This window comes from Panthera onca, chromosome A1 (assembly GCF_046562875.1).
Source record: "Panthera onca isolate mPanOnc1 chromosome A1, mPanOnc1 haplotype 2, whole genome shotgun sequence".
Lineage (NCBI taxonomy): Eukaryota > Metazoa > Chordata > Mammalia > Carnivora > Felidae > Panthera > Panthera onca.
Window position 1 is genome coordinate 63,313,220 of NC_138339.1, and position 15,347 is coordinate 63,328,566.

At 45.9% G+C, this 15,347-nt stretch overlaps 1 long non-coding RNA gene across 5 annotated transcripts in view; it reads left to right on the forward strand.

Moving 5' to 3' along the window:
* The window catches only part of LOC132681022 (uncharacterized), a 253,481-nt gene that overhangs the window by 204,341 nt on the left and 33,793 nt on the right, over window positions 1-15,347 (forward strand). For 2 of the 5 annotated variants that reach the window (XR_013555625.2, XR_013555627.2), the window contains exon 3: window positions 8,479-8,697. The exons of the other annotated variants lie outside the window; for them this stretch is intronic. This is a non-coding gene — a long non-coding RNA (uncharacterized LOC132681022). The remainder of the gene's footprint in view (window positions 1-8,478; window positions 8,698-15,347) is intronic. 5 annotated transcript variants of the gene reach the window in all.

Here is a 15,347-nt window from a genome sequence, read left to right on the forward strand (position 1 = left end):
GCACTGGGCCATTGAAAATAATCACTGCCTTTTCAAAGGCCGACTTTGCCCGGTGCCAAGGCAAGAACTGTCTGTCTCGCCACCTTTCAGTTCTTGTTAAAAAGCAGAAGGCATGTCAGGGCCGGGCCAGGCCACAGGACAGAGAGGGCTTTCTTTGCAGCGCCGGATGATTCTCCGTGCTTTAATGAAAGCTCTTATTAGCCCCAGCTGGCGTCCCATTTTCCTGAGCTGTAATAAAAAATGGCCCGGGTCATCCTTTCCCAGGCTAATTTCAAAAGCATTACCACCGTCATAATTGATTACTATTTATTTTGGTCATTAATAGTCATGCACCCCTCCTTGTGACATGTGGATTAAATGGCCCGAGACTATTTATGGCACGTGGCAGCCAGTATTTATTTTCTGTGATTCCTCAAGCCCCCAGTCCCTTTCAGAGTAACCCCTTGATTTCATGACGCCCAGAGAGTCCTCCTCTGGCTCGAATATTCAAACTACTAGCCGTGGTGCCTGGTGGGAATCGGGATGAAAAGTTGGGGCTTCAGAAAAGATGAGAGAGTGCCGGGGGCATAGTCGTACAGAGGGCAAAGAGGTGTGCCTTCCACACTGGTGTTGGAGGCAGGAGGAAGGGAGATGGACCGAACAGTTATGAGTTTGTTGTTTTTTTTTTCTCTCTGGCCCCTTGAAGGAGGCAGTTAACAAGCATCCGTGGCCAGTTAATTTGGGAAGAGTATTGGTATTTTCTGTCTTCAAGACAGAGAGTTTGGAAGCTGCCTGCATGTGACTGCAGAAGGATCATAATGTTCCCTAAATAGTCAAAATATGAATAGAGACCTCATCAAATGAAAATCCCTGAGGAGGTCAGTTTAATTCACACCCACTCTTGAAATGGAGCGATTTTACTTCCATATTGTCCCACCTGTTGTTCTACTGTCAGGTAGTTAGTGCTCCCAAAAGGCTCTGGAAATTACAAAAAGAAACAAAAAAAGGCAAACAAGGGTTAAAAGCTTTAAATTTCCCCAAAGGCTGTGCTCCTACATCTCCTACGTCCTACTGGGCAGACATGCTGTGTTCAGGTGGGAATCTGACTCAAGCTGAGGCAAAGGTAGTGCCTGCCTCTGGGCCATCTAGCTTCTTGATTGGTGGAAGGATAGACACCAAGCTCGAGTCCACCAATCAGAGCTCTTCCCTAGAAGTTTTGAAGCTGAGACCAATAAAAGCACAAGTCAGTCCCTCTTTGGCTTTGGAAGTAAGGAACCATTCACAGACATGAATGAAACCAGTCCACCAGTGGGGAGGATTTGGTCAATATTCAGAGAGAAGCCCATTTCAGAGATGGAGACAGAGAGAGTCCTAGTGATGTTTGAGACGCTGCTTTCAGTTACTCCTGAAACCTGGAGGAGGAACACTGAAAAGAGTTGTGCAGGGCACAATTCATAGGGCCACCATATGATATATATGTGATATAGTGGCCCCTGGGGTTGTGCAGTGTGCAGCTTGCACAACTGTACATGGTGACCCCTCGGAAGCATCCCTGCCCTTTCTTCTACTTGCTTGGAGGTACTCCAGTGCCCTGTTATTAAATTCTTCTTTTTACCAAGTCCATTTGGAATTGGATTTATGTCGCTTAAACCAAATGAGATCTAAATAATACAATAATAGCTATCTATGACCACGAAGGAAAAAAAAAAAAAAAAACTGTAACTCCCTCACCCCCACCATCCAGCTTATTCTAGATAGCAAGAAAGAAGTACCTGTCTTTCTTACCTATTAATTGTCAATTTACTAGTCATTCAGGGAGTCACGGAAGAGGGAGAGAAAGTGTGCATCCCGACTCCAGCCACAGTCCTGGGGTGCCAGGCCTTGCAGACTGCCAGGCTGGACAGAAGGCGCGTGAATGCAAACAATTTCCGGAAGGCCTTTGGGCTGGCTGTGTGGGAACAGCTGCACAGCTCCCTAATGGGTGTCAATGTCATCGCAGACTCAACATTTTCCAGGGGAATGGGGCTGAGAGAATGCTGTGCTCTGGCCAGACAGTGCCCCGGAGGGGTGGGGGGATGTGGAGACACAAGGAAGGTTGCCAGGCAGAATAGCTTCACGTCCAGACCCAGGGGACGGAGAATGAGGAAGAGTCTTGAAGAAGCTTTCAATTCATGGTTTCTGCATTCCACCACTGTAAGGGCTTTCTGAGTCTCCCTAGTAAAATATGTAGACACTTAATTTCAGGAATGAACAATAATTAAAGGATTTTTTTTTTAAGGGTTGGGGGAGGAGGAACCCTGGCAGAGTTCTTTAAAAGAAGGCAGAGGGAAGGGAATTCAAACAATCCCAAGGAATGTAAATAAGTGTTCTACAAAGGGATGTGGATGGTGCGGTGGGATTAGCGTGGATTTTGAATTTAGCCTGATGTGGGTTCACGTCCTGGCTTTGTAGGACTATAGAGAAGCCACATCAGTTCTGGGAGGTGGCGTTTCCTCATCAAAACCAAGGATGATAATACCTAATTGAGTGTGAGTATAGCCCCAGACACAATACATAAATGTTAATTAGGACTACAGAACTAGAGTCGCCCAGGAAAATAGTGCAATGCCAGAATGTGAGCTATTGGCTTTGGTTTTGTTGGTCCCCGCCCCCCCCGCCTTAATATGTTTTGACACCGTGCTACGTTCTTACAGGCATCTTTTCTACTACAACTCACTTCTCAGCTTTCATCCTGAGGCCAAATGTTTTTGGAAATATGTAACGTAGTCCGCTGGATAACAGAGGAACTCAGACTCAGTGGCCATTCTTTGAATTTTTTATCTTAGCCCTGCCCTCCCCACGACCATCTGGCCCCTTTGGTTTTGCTTTTGCTTTGCCATTACTGTTTTCATCTTTTTCTCACTGCCCATCTGTATTAGTCATCCTTTGCTGCATAACAAATTATACCAAAACTTAGCAGTTTGAAACAAGAAGCGTGAATTATCTCACAGTTTCTGTTTCGGGGATTCTGGAGCATCTGGGTGGTTCTCATTCAGTGTAGCATATGAGGCTGCAGGCAGCTGTCAGCCTGGGTTTCAGGCACCAGAAGGCTGGCCTGGGGTTTGGGTCCCATTTCCAGGTCAGCTCAGTCACTTGGCTGTTGGTAGGAGGACTCAGTTCTTCCCTACACGGACCTCTCCATGGGTTGCTTGAGTGTCCTCGCAACCTGGCAATGGGAAAAGGCCCTTGTCTCCACTGTCACCAACCATGTCCAGTTTCCGTACTGTGCAGTCTACCTTAGATGTCTCTTAATTCAGCCTTTTGTGATTTCTTCCCTAGAGGATCTCAACAACTTCCTATGATATGGTGATTTATAATGAGAAATAGATATTTGGGCTTCACCCCTGTTCCTGGCACAGAGCTCTTCAAAATCGTTGGAATTTCCTAAGTGAAGAGAGAGCTTAAGATGAAGAGAGTGTCCTTTGTTATTCATAACAAGCCCCTTTCAACCACACCGGAGTTTATGTTAACGTGGTGACTTTTGGAAAGCCCTAAGAATGGCAGAGACCAATCAGAGGATTAGAGGGTTGGAACTTTCAGCCCCATCCCCCTGCCCTCCTGGGGGGAGAGAGGGACTAGAGGTTGGACTAATCACCAGTGGCTAACGATTTAATTAGTCATGCCTACCTAATGAAGCCTCCATAGAAACCTAAAAGGATAAAGTTCAGAGCTTCTCGGATGGCGAGCATTTGGGGGTGCCAGGAGGGTGGTGCACCTGGAGAGTGTATGGAGACTCCCCATACCACCCCTTAACCTTGCCCTATACATCACTTTCACGTCATCTAGTAAGCTGATAAACATAAATAAAGTGGCTTCTTGAGTTCTGTGAGCCATTCTAGCAAATTATTGAACCTGAGGATGGGGTCGTGGAGGGGGGTCTCTGATTTATAGCCAGTTGAACAGAAGTACAGGAAACCTGAGATTTGTGGTTGGTACCTGAAGTAGAGGGACAGTCTTGTGGGACTGAGCACTTAACCTATGGGATACAACACTAACTGCAGGTAGATAGTGTCAGAATTGAATTGAATTGCAGGACACCCAGTGGATATCCACAGAGAATTGGAGAATTAGTTGGTGTGGGAAAAACCCCACACATCTGGTGTCAGAGTGCTGTATGAGTGTAAAGGAACCAGGTTTTCCCGGACTTCCTCACAGGGCTTTCTCTTTCCAATCATCTGTTGAGCAAGGGTTTCTCAATCTTGGCACTAGTGACATTTTGGGCCACATAGTTCTTGGTAGTTGTTGAACAAATCCTTTGTTGTCATTCTAAGGTCTGTGCATTGCAGGGAGTTTAGCAGCATTCCTGGTCTTTACCTACTAGATGCACCCCATCCCCTGAGTTCTGACAATCAAAGATATATCCAGACATTTTGTTGTTGTTGTTGTTGTTGTTGTTGTTGTTGTTGTTGTTGTTGAAAGAGACAGAGAGAGAGAAAGAGAAGCAGTGCAATCAGGGGAGGGGCAGAGGGAGAGGTAGAGAGAGAATATCAAGCAGGCTCTAATGCAACTGCAGAGCCTGACACGGGGCTCGATCTCATGACTGTACGATCATGACCTGAGCTGAAAGCAAGAGTTGGATACTTAGCTGACTGAGCCACGCAGGCGCCCCGACCTAGACATTGTTAAATGTCCCCTGAGTGGGGGTTGCAGGGAGCAAAAGTGCCCTTAGTTGAGAACTCCTGTGTTAAGCTGACTCTAGAGTTTCATTATATGTTAACTACAAAATGTACTTGTGGTTTAGTGTGCAATGCACCAGGATGTTGGTGATTGGATCGACTTGTGCCTTTCTCTCTTGTTTTGACTTTTTTTCTAGTTGAGGTTATACGTATGCACAGTTTGACTAGTTCTACAAGGTCTGTTAAGATGCCAATAACATTGCTTAGTTCCCCTCCCCTCCATTTCCCCTTTCTGGGGATTCAGTTTTCAGCTCTTTTAATATTTACTCTCTATCTCTTTATATACTTGAATTGCTAACTCTGGCTTTTTCAGTCTTAGGTCTTATCCATTAACTGTGGATGATAAGGACTTATCACTCTTTTCCTCATTCCATTTCCACCACTTCCCACCCCTCCACCCTTCCCATATATTTATATTGTAATTTTGGCTTGATAAACATTCATTGTTTCTTATATATGTTTATATATGCCTTACAGAGCCATGGCTATGAACTAATCTTTTGTTTTACCTGGAATTAACAATTGCCTTTTTATTGTCACTATTATTTGATTGTTCAATTTTCTATGTATTTATCATTAATTCAACTCCTAAATCTCAATTTCACCTTTCTGAAAAAAAATCCATTTTCTAAATTTCATTTTTCCCAGTGTGGGCTGGTTGCCCTCTACTGTGGTATAGAGCTGTCAGCCTGGGCTCGTCTTTTGCCATTATCCAGAGAATTCCCCTCACCTTTGGTTTCTGTAGTACTGGCTTAAATATTGTCATCTTCACCACCCCCCTCCTACTAATTTGTGTCTTTCCCGGAACCTTAGAATGTAACATTATTTGGAAATAGACTCATTGTAGAGGTAATTAGTTAAGATGAGGTCATATTGGAGTAGGGTGGGCCCTTAACCCTATATGACTAATGTCCCAATAGAAAGAGGAGAAGAGATATAGAGATATGTACAGAGGCAAGACAGCCATATGGAGACAGAGGCAGAGATTGGAATTCTTCTGCCAGAAGCCAAAGAGAGGCTGGGCCCACCAGAAGCTGGAAAAACCAAGGAAGAGCCCCTTCAAGGTTTCAGAGAAGGCATGGCCCTGCTGACACCATGATTTTGATTTCTAGCCTCTAGGACTGATAAATTTCTGTTGATTTAGACCACACAGTTTGTAGTGCATTGTTATGGCAGCCCTAGGCAACTAATACATAAGCCATGTCTTTTGTTTTTTCTTAGTTTATTCATTCATTTGATAGAATATACTAGTGGCTTTTTGGGAAAAGCATGCAGCAGTTAAATTTTTTGAGAATTTGCATATCTGAGTTATTTTTATTTTGTTCTTATACAGGAGTGATAACTGGGCTAGATATAGAATTCTAGGTTGGAAATACTTTTCTTTTAGAATTTTGAAATCACTGCCCCATTGTCTTTTGTTTGTTTTTCTCCCCATAGCTCTTAAAAATTCTTAATTTATTCTAATTTCTGATCTATTGCATGTGGCCTGTTTTTCCTACCCTTCAGAAGCTTGGTGGGATGTTATCTTTGTTCTGAGTGTTCTGGAAATTTCATAACAATGCACCTTAGTTTAGTGTGAGTATATTTATTCTCATTATGCTGAGAACTTAAAGTCCCCTTTGAACCTGGAGATTTTTGTTCTTCAAGTTTCAAAATATTCTTTCATTATTTTGTTGATGACTATCCCCTCAGTTTTCACTGTTCTTTCTTTGTGGTACTTTTCTTATTTGCATGTAAGACTTCTTGGGCTGGTCTTCTAATTATTTTCTCTTTTCTTCCCTGTTTTCTCTTTGTCTTTCTTTTTTTTTTTTTTTTTTTTTTTAAATTTTTTTTTTCAACGTTTTTTATTTATTTTTGGGACAGAGAGAGACAGAGCATGAACGGGGGAGGGGCAGAGAGAGAGGGAGACACAGAATCCGAAACAGGCTCCAGGCTCCGAGCCATCGGCCCAGAGCCCGACGCGGGGCTCGAACTCACGGACCGCGAGATCGTGACCTGGCTGAAGTCGGACGCTTAACCGACTACGCCACCCAGGCGCCCCTTCTCTTTGTCTTTCTGACTTCCTTTCTGAAACTCTTTCTCAATTTTATATTTCAATCTTTTACAAAGTTTTTAACTTATATTTTCACAGTGTTAATTTTCAAAAAATATTTTTTGCTTCTAAGTGTTTTTTTTTTTATAGCATTCTGTTCTTGTTTCATTGATATGGTGTCTTTTCTTATCTTGCAAGGTGATCAGTGATAGTTTGGAGCCATTTTTCCTCTCCTTGCAAAATTTCTGTTTTCTCCAAGTCATTTTTATTTGTTTGTTTTGTTTCTTGACTTGTCTCATAGAGGCTTTCCTCAGATATTTTGTTGTTGTTGTTGTTGTTGTTGTTTTTAATCAATGGCTGTCTGAATGAGTGGAGTTTCTTGACTGTGAACTTTACTGTGGAGTGCTATACTGTGCTAATTGCTGGGGAGCTCCTGTTTCAATATCTTTAGGTCTTTCTACCTGAGTTTGTCAGACACAGGAGATAATTTTCCTCTAATCTCCTCTCCAGAGGGCAAAAGTCTGGATTCCAGCATTCTGGAAGCTCAGTATGGGAAGAGAGATGGGAGAAGGCCACGTCCATAGTTACTGAACAATAGCCCATCAACTGGGTCTGATGTCACATAGTCCAGAGTCTCTATATTTTATCCTTCTTGGAAGGCAAATGATCAGTCTTCTGCCAGAGTGAGGAAGGGGCAGGTACCCAGCAATGTGGAATGAGGAGGATGTCCAGGCATCTAATATCAATAAACGGATTCCAAGCAGTCTCCATTATTTTACACCCTCCCTCCCACAGCTTTGCTCTCAGTGCCAGAAGTGCACTGTGTCACAGGTTCCTATGTTTTTCTGAGTATTCTCTTGTATGTGTCCACTCGGCTCACAGATTTTCTTGCTATGAGCTTGGAATTCAGTTCTGTCAGAGCTGCTTAGTCAAATAATACTTATCCATAAACTTTCTGGATCCCAAAGTTTTGTTACTTTCACCTCTCTCATTTTCCCTTGCACTTTTATGTCTTCAAAAAAAAAATCCCATCCTGATAGTTTTAGTCCCTTCATGAGGGACTGCAATGAGATACCAGGTGCAATCTGACCTCTTTACTCAGAAGGCCCGAGTTTGCACTTCCCACCTTGTTTTGGGCGTTACTTTGGAAGGGAGCTGAAGCGTGTTCTCAAGCGTGGTCTCAAGGTACCACATCTCAAGCATGTTCTGAAGGGAACTTCTTCACCACTACTTGATCCAAGACAGCATTTTGGACCAATCATGTGCTACCCAGAAAAACACATGAAATGTATTTATATAATGGTATCTTCCTATCAACCAGGGGAATCCTATTTCCATCAAACACTTTTCCCAAGCACTTTGCCACTTTCTACCTCTCCTGCACCTGATCCGAGGACAGCTTATCCCAGAGCTGATACTGAGAGGAGATAAAGAAAGCAGGGTTGAGGTGGGGGAGGTTGGGTGATTTATTGGTTCATGACGCATGGAGCCCGAAGACGACTTGGGACTTGTGTTATTTGGGGTGGGCAGGAAAACATGCATTGGTGAGGTGGTGTGTGAGCAGAGACCACAGGAGTAGAGGAGAAAGGCATGCGGATGTCTGGGGGAGAGTTTTCAGGAAAGGAAACAACAGGGTCAAGGGCTCTAGGAGGGGAAGCAGGAGACCAGTGGGGCTGGAGAAGAAGAGGGAGGGGGAGGGCGGGAGGGGACTGGCTTGGTGGGCCCATAATTAGGCACTGACATTATCTCCAGGTGAGGTGGAAAAGCCGCCACGGGAGTCTGGATTGGAATTACCCGACGCATCCCGAATTGCTCTGGCTACGGTGGGAGAAGACCATCGTGGGCGAGAGCGGAAGCAGAGAGCCCAGTGAGGAGGCTGCCGGATGCACGTGGAGGGGAAGAAGGTGTTGACCTGGACCAGGGAGCAGCGGAGGTGATGGTGCAGGACTCCATGCCGGGTGTATTTTAAAGGTAAGGCTCTGAGGACTTTCAGGCACATTAAATGTGAGGCACCCAGGGAATGTGAGGAGCCCAGGATGATGCTGAAATTTTTGACCTCAGCTTCGAGAAAGACAAAGTGGCCAGGTGTTAGTGCGGGCCAGAGTGAGGGCCGAGCGGCCCGAGGAGGGAAGGTCAGGGGCTCGGCTTGGGCTATGCCAAATTTGAGAGGCTTGTTCCATGTCGAGGTGGAGATGCCGAGCAGGCTTCTCCCTGGAGAAGCGCCCAGGGTTCATGGAGCTTTCTGGGGTGCCAGACGCCCTCTGTGTGCTGTACAGATAGCATGCAGCCCATCTCAACTGCAGCCTGATCAGGGATTCTTCTTTTTGTGTGTGGAGGAGAAAACAAAGGCATAGAAAAGTTAAGTACCTTGCCCATGGCCTTATCGTGAGTAAATGTTGGAGCTGGGTTCAAACCTGAGCCATCTGGCCCCAAGCTTGTTCTACCCACCGTGCTCCCTGTGTCCCCCTCCTCCTCTGGTGTGCACATTTAGACCTTCAGGGTTTGGTGTGGGCAGCAGGAACCTGATGGGGCTGGGGGAGAACAGTGAATGGCGAGCTCTTGGGCTCAGGTGTAAGGCAGGCAGCAGATTGTTGCAGTTGCTGAAAGCGAGGCTTGTGGGGCCCGTCAGAGCTGGGTTTGAGCCTCTGTTACTTATTAACCTTGAGGAACTCATTTGCCCTCTTGACCTCAGTTCCCCTTTTCGTAAAATGTGGATAGTGGCCACATGTGGAGAGATGCTAAGTTGTCCACAGGGTCATTGAAAGGTTGAAATGAGCAATGCATACAAAGTGTTCAGTCCGTGTCATTTGTTGTTATCGCCACTGGTCCTAAAAGGCAAAAGTTGTAGTGTCTCCTGATCAGACCCCCAGGAGCGCCCCCTGCCCCAATCCACCATAAGGTGCTGTGTTGGGAGGGAGGTGGGATTGGTGGAAGGGAGCTCGGCAGTCCCCTGTGATAGAGTAGTGCATAGAATCTTCAGGAATGGCCTCATTCTCTTTCAGAAGCCAGGAATCGTTCAGGGCGTTACCCAATCCCATGATATTAGGGAGACTTTGTGGCCAGTAAAACCACCTACGATTCTTCTGGCCTGATGGCTTCTAATCTTACTTTCCATTACTCTGGGATCCCGGGGATCAGGGCTACAGGAAGGGTCCTCCTGGCCGGAGAGCAGACTCACAAGGAAGCTTCTTGCTTCTCAAGGCCATTTGAACTCCTACTTGGAGGACGCTGGGATATAGCTTTAATTGGCCCATCTCACCACACAACATGCCTGCAGCCCTGGAATGTTTCTTCAGACGAGACAGTCTCTGACTTACAGGAATGAAGAGTCACCTTTAATTCCTGGGTCCAGAAGGATCCCAAATGCATTTAGAACAACTAAAGACTCTCAGTTCAGAGGGACACTTTAAAAAGCAACCAATAATTACAGTTTGGGAGCCATGAAGTAGCCTGAAGAGGCCAAGGCCTGTCCATACTAGACCAAAGAAAGAATTTTATTTACCAACTTTTCATTTATGCTCCACCCACTTCCAAGAATTTGGGGTGGCTGGCTGGAGAAAGCAAACAAGAAGCCCATCTCTAAGGCTTTACGTGCTGGTAGAACTCCTGAGCTGTATCTAATAAAGTGGGTTATTTTGCCAGGGGGAAACAGAGATCATGGAGCCTGGAGTAAGTCACACGGAGGGGCCCGCTACTCACAGACGTAACATGCACTGAAAAGAGAAACCATTCCAAGGGCCTCTCTTCCTAGCATCCTCAAGGAATGCAACTTATCATCAAATGCTGCCACATTTAAATTACTGATTCCTTTCTGTTCTATGCACTGGAACTCTGACACTAGAATTCCTAATGCAGAGGTTTTGGGCAGGTGACTGGAGTAAATGTATCAATTTATCAGGTAGTTTCATGGTGACAGTTGGTCTAGGAGTAGATGCTAGTTGGGGCAGAAGACTTGAGCGTCTCGACCACCCCCCGGGGAAAGACAGAAGGGCTGGGTGGGGCATGGGTGAAGTGGACTGACCTCATAGGGAGGTCTGGTGCCTCGATCAGGGGATGTGGTAATAAGAGAAAGTGGGCGCATGTGTGAGGGCAAGAAACCCACATTTGTTGAGCATCTGTTTTATGTTTAGGCTGTTTACACGTTACCTGCCTAACAATCCAGGGAGATCAATATTGTTTATTCTTGATTTTATCTAAGGAGGAAACTGAGGCTCACAGAGGTGCAGTGATGGGCCTACGTCACACGGCTAGAAAGGAATTGAGTCCTAACTTGTCCACACTATGATCTGGTAGCACCGGATCTAAACTCGTGGCAGGTGTTGACTCCTCAGCTCCCGGCCCGGCCTGGGGAAGCTTTAGGGCTTCTCTTAGTCAAACCTCGTCCTCTGATGGGCAAGGAAGCAAAAGCCCAGAGAGACCTGAGGTGTCTTGTCCACTGGGAGATAGCAGAGACTCATTTTGCATTTTGCATTTTGATCCAAAACTTCTAAGGGCCGGTCGGCCGCCGTGACACGACCCTGCAGCACAAAGCCCCCCTACGATTCTCCAAGCTTGCAAAACCATTTTCAGAAACGGAGGAGTTCGGCAGCCACACCTGCTGGGAAGTGGAGTCTATTTTGTGCTGGAAGCCACTTTATTTACCATACCTGACCGTGGCCTGTGTCAGAGCACATTCCTAAGGATCTAGACACATGCAGGTCAAATCCTGGTACAACCAGCACCCGGGGGGGCAGTTGTGCTTCCTTGGGTCAAGTATTTCCGGGTACAGGTGGCCTGAGGCTTGGACATATTTCTGACATAGTGTGCTTTTTGTTGCTTATGGGATTGGATGTTTTTAGGGAAATAGCAGCATGAATTCCTGTGCGAACGCAGACTTCCTTATACCATTTGCAGGTAGATTAACATCATTTTTTACCAGTGTTCTTTTGACGAATGCTGCCAAATTGAGGCAGCTGGAATATTAGAAATGGACTTATTTAAAAGCCACTAGGCATGCGTTAAATGGAGTTAAGCCAAAGGCCGATACGCGGTTCTTTTGGGAGCAGGAAGAAAGAAAGTAATAATGAGTGCAGGTGTTCAGAACTGTAAGACCAATGGGCACGTGATAATGGCCAAGAGCTGCCATTTTTTGTGTCCTTCTTTGTGCTGGGCACTCTTTTCCCTACAAGCTATCATTCAGTGAGAACCAGTCAGACCGCCCGGGCTGGACTCTGAGCTTTGCCATTTTCCAACTGGGTGACCTAGAACAATTTCCTTATTCTGTCTGTGCCTCCACTTTCCTCATCTGTACGACGGAGATAAAAGTGGCCCCCGTCCTTGTGGCAGGATTGAGGATAGAAGATTATCCTCCTGAGGTGTTTAGCACAGAAGCTGGCTTGCAGTAAGCACTCAGTAAACATTAGCAGTTACTACCTTCTGCTTTCACAAATAGGCCAAGTACGTTTTCTCTTACTCATTTTGTGAACATACGCCGTGGGCTCACAGAAGGTTAACACACTGCCTAGAGCCACACAGCTAGTTTGGGGCAGGGCCGGGTCTTGAACACAGACCGCTCTACCTGTGAAACTAAGCCCAGGGAAGAACCAGAACAGGCCAATGTGTGATCTCAAAAGCAGGTAGATGCTGGAAGGAGGTGAAAGGGCTTTGAGCAATCGGGCCACTCCCATATCGTTTCTTCTGGGGCAGGTGCGGGACTGTCTATTTCACACATGTAGCGAGGAGAAAGACATTACTGTTACCTTAAAATTGGTTGGCCTAAGAGGAATTCCGTTTTAGAAGAAAACCGCTCCTGTGGTTAGGAAAACACTTGAGTGTTCCCGTTGGATTTGAAAGCGAGGCCCACTGGGCAGAGCCGATCGCACTGGCTCTTACCCTGTCAGAACCAGTGACCCTGTCCTTATAGGAAATGTGTTGTGAATCCCCTTTGCGCTCCTGAAATGAAATGAAATGTGTCTACACACATTGTTCCTTCCCCCCAAATTAACATAATGCTCTAGTTGTAATAGAAAAGAGAAAAAAAGTAAATAAGGTACGATAAAACAATATATGTACTGACATCTAGACACATAGGCATGGCCGTACTGGGAAGTATATTTGAAGTGGTCAGATATGTGCTCCAAACCATAGGACATAAGTTTAGATTTGAAAGATGTAGACAAAAATCAAATGAAGATGGTTGCAACTTCATGCATCTTTAGTAGTTAATTAATAGTCAACTAAGGATATATGTCTACTTAAGCCATAGGATCATATAGAAATGTAGACAGACACGGGTGGATTATACGGGTTACTCAGATACCTTGAGCAACTTTGCTGTTGGTGACATATTTTTTCTGAAATGATGATTCAAATCTTGGCAAAGTTCCAAACAAAACAAAATAAAAATCTTCTCTAAATTTACACAGGAGTTACATTCTGGGAAACTCAGTGTGTATTAAACCGTGCAAAAACCCCCCACATTTTGTGTTTATGTGTAAAGCTGAGCTAGGTTCTCAGATCACTCTGAACAGGTTTTTCAGCTCCACGGATGTCTCATGGATCACTCAAGAAAAGTGTGTGGGATTATAAATCACAATATGAAAGGTGAAACTAGAAAACTTCTAGAAGGAAACAAAGGGGTAGGCAAGGATTACTTGGGACCAAAAATTATTAACCCTAGAGGAGAATTCGCTGTCTTAAGACTCTGTTTCATCAAATGGCACTTTTAGGAACATGAAAAGACACATCACAGAATGAGAGAAGATACTTGCAATCTAGCTATTCATGAGAGAAGTCCTAGACAGAATGCATGAAGAGCTACAGATCAGTAAAAGAAGAGGCAAACAATTCAACAGAAAACCAGGCAGAAGATTTGAGCAGACGTTTCACAGAAAAGGATATCCAAATGGCCAGTGACCACAGTGGGATACCACACCACACCCTCCAGAATGGCCACCAAGAAACAGACAATACTAAGTGTTGACGAGACAACAGGGAACGCTCATACTGTGTAGGCAGAAATGGAAGTTGCCACAACAGTTCCGGGCGAGTCTTTGGCCGTGGGTACTAAGGCTGCGATACGCCTGTCCCGTGGTCCGGCTATTCGCTCCTAGGTGTCCAGCAGAAATCGGTGCATCGGTGAACCAAAAAATGTGTGCAGGAATGTTCGAGGCGGCACCGTTCCTAATACCTCCAAACTCGAAACACCCTGTGTGCTCATCAAGAACTATATGCGGCAAATGCGGGAGTCTCACAGACATGGTGAGTGGAAGGAGCCAGACACAAAAGACTGACACATGGCATGAAGCCATTTCCAGGAGGTTCTAGAAAAGGGGGGGTAGGTTCCTAGTGTTAGAGGTCAGGATGGTGGTTATCAGTGGTGGGTCGTGGTGACTGCAAGGGGGTCCAAGGAAGCTTTGAGGGTCCTGATAATCTTCTGATTTTGGTCTGGCTGCTGGTTACGTGGATATGTTCGCTTTGTGAATATGCATTGAGCGTGTACTTCGATATGTGTGGTCTTCACGCATGCCGTAGCTCAGTCAGTTTACAGTAAATATTGAGAAAAAAATTAAACCCTACCAAATGCCACTGCCAATCATTGGAACAGCTAAAAATATTTCACGGATTTCCAAAATGCTTCCAAATATCCCCCCTTGAGAACCAGAGGTCCAAACAGAAGGGGTAACACCAAGAAATGGGGGAATTCTCTACCTGGGCAAATCACAGGGATTGAGGGGTTTATTGACTCACACCCAGGAGGACATGGGAGGAAGATTCTCTCTTCTATAGGAAGATTCCAGAAACGAGGATGAGGAGTGGACCTTGGACGGGGTTGCTCTAAAGCAACCCGGGATGCAGTCCCATATTGAGCTGTACACTCTGGAGCAGCAGGGATGCTAGCTGGTGGCACTCTGCTGGCCATGTTCTGTACCCACGTGGCGTGGATGCTGAAAGCCAAGCATGCGAGGTACGGGTCTGCCATGCCAGTGGGCCAAATGGGGTACAAAGTGAGACTCTTTGGGGGTCTGCATCCACTGAATGTCCGGCGGGGGGCAATACAGTGAGGGGGGGATGGCTGGTGCTCCCTGGGATATTTCTGAGTCTAAAGCACAAGCCATGAGTTCACAGGTCACAGGTGGGAGTGTCACATCGGCAGACTACCAGTGACCAGATGGGAAGGAACATGGCTCCCAGCCAGTACCCAGGCCAGGGCTCCTTCCTTCCCATGCCAGGATGGCGTGTGGAGGAGTGCGTGTGGCCCCTCCCATACTAACTTGGTTGCAGGGGTGACTCGTGGGCATCGCCAGTCTGAACCAACACTGGGCAGGTGAGTTAGAGCAAAGTCTTAGGCCCTCACCTCCCTGGGTGTTAAGCCTTCAGTTGCTGGGTTATGTGACTCTGAGGGTTACAGGGAGCAATCGGGGACAGACTAGGCACGGATGGGACTTGGAGCAGGTTTACAACATGCATGGTGATGTTTAAAATTTATCAGCCAGGGGGTGGCTGGCTGGCTGGCTCAGTCGGTGGAGCATGCAACTCTTTGATCTCAGGGTCGTGAGTTCAAGCCCCACAATGGGCAGGGGGCCTACTTAAAAATAAATAAATAATAAATAAAAGTTATCAGCCAATTCAAGTGTACCTTT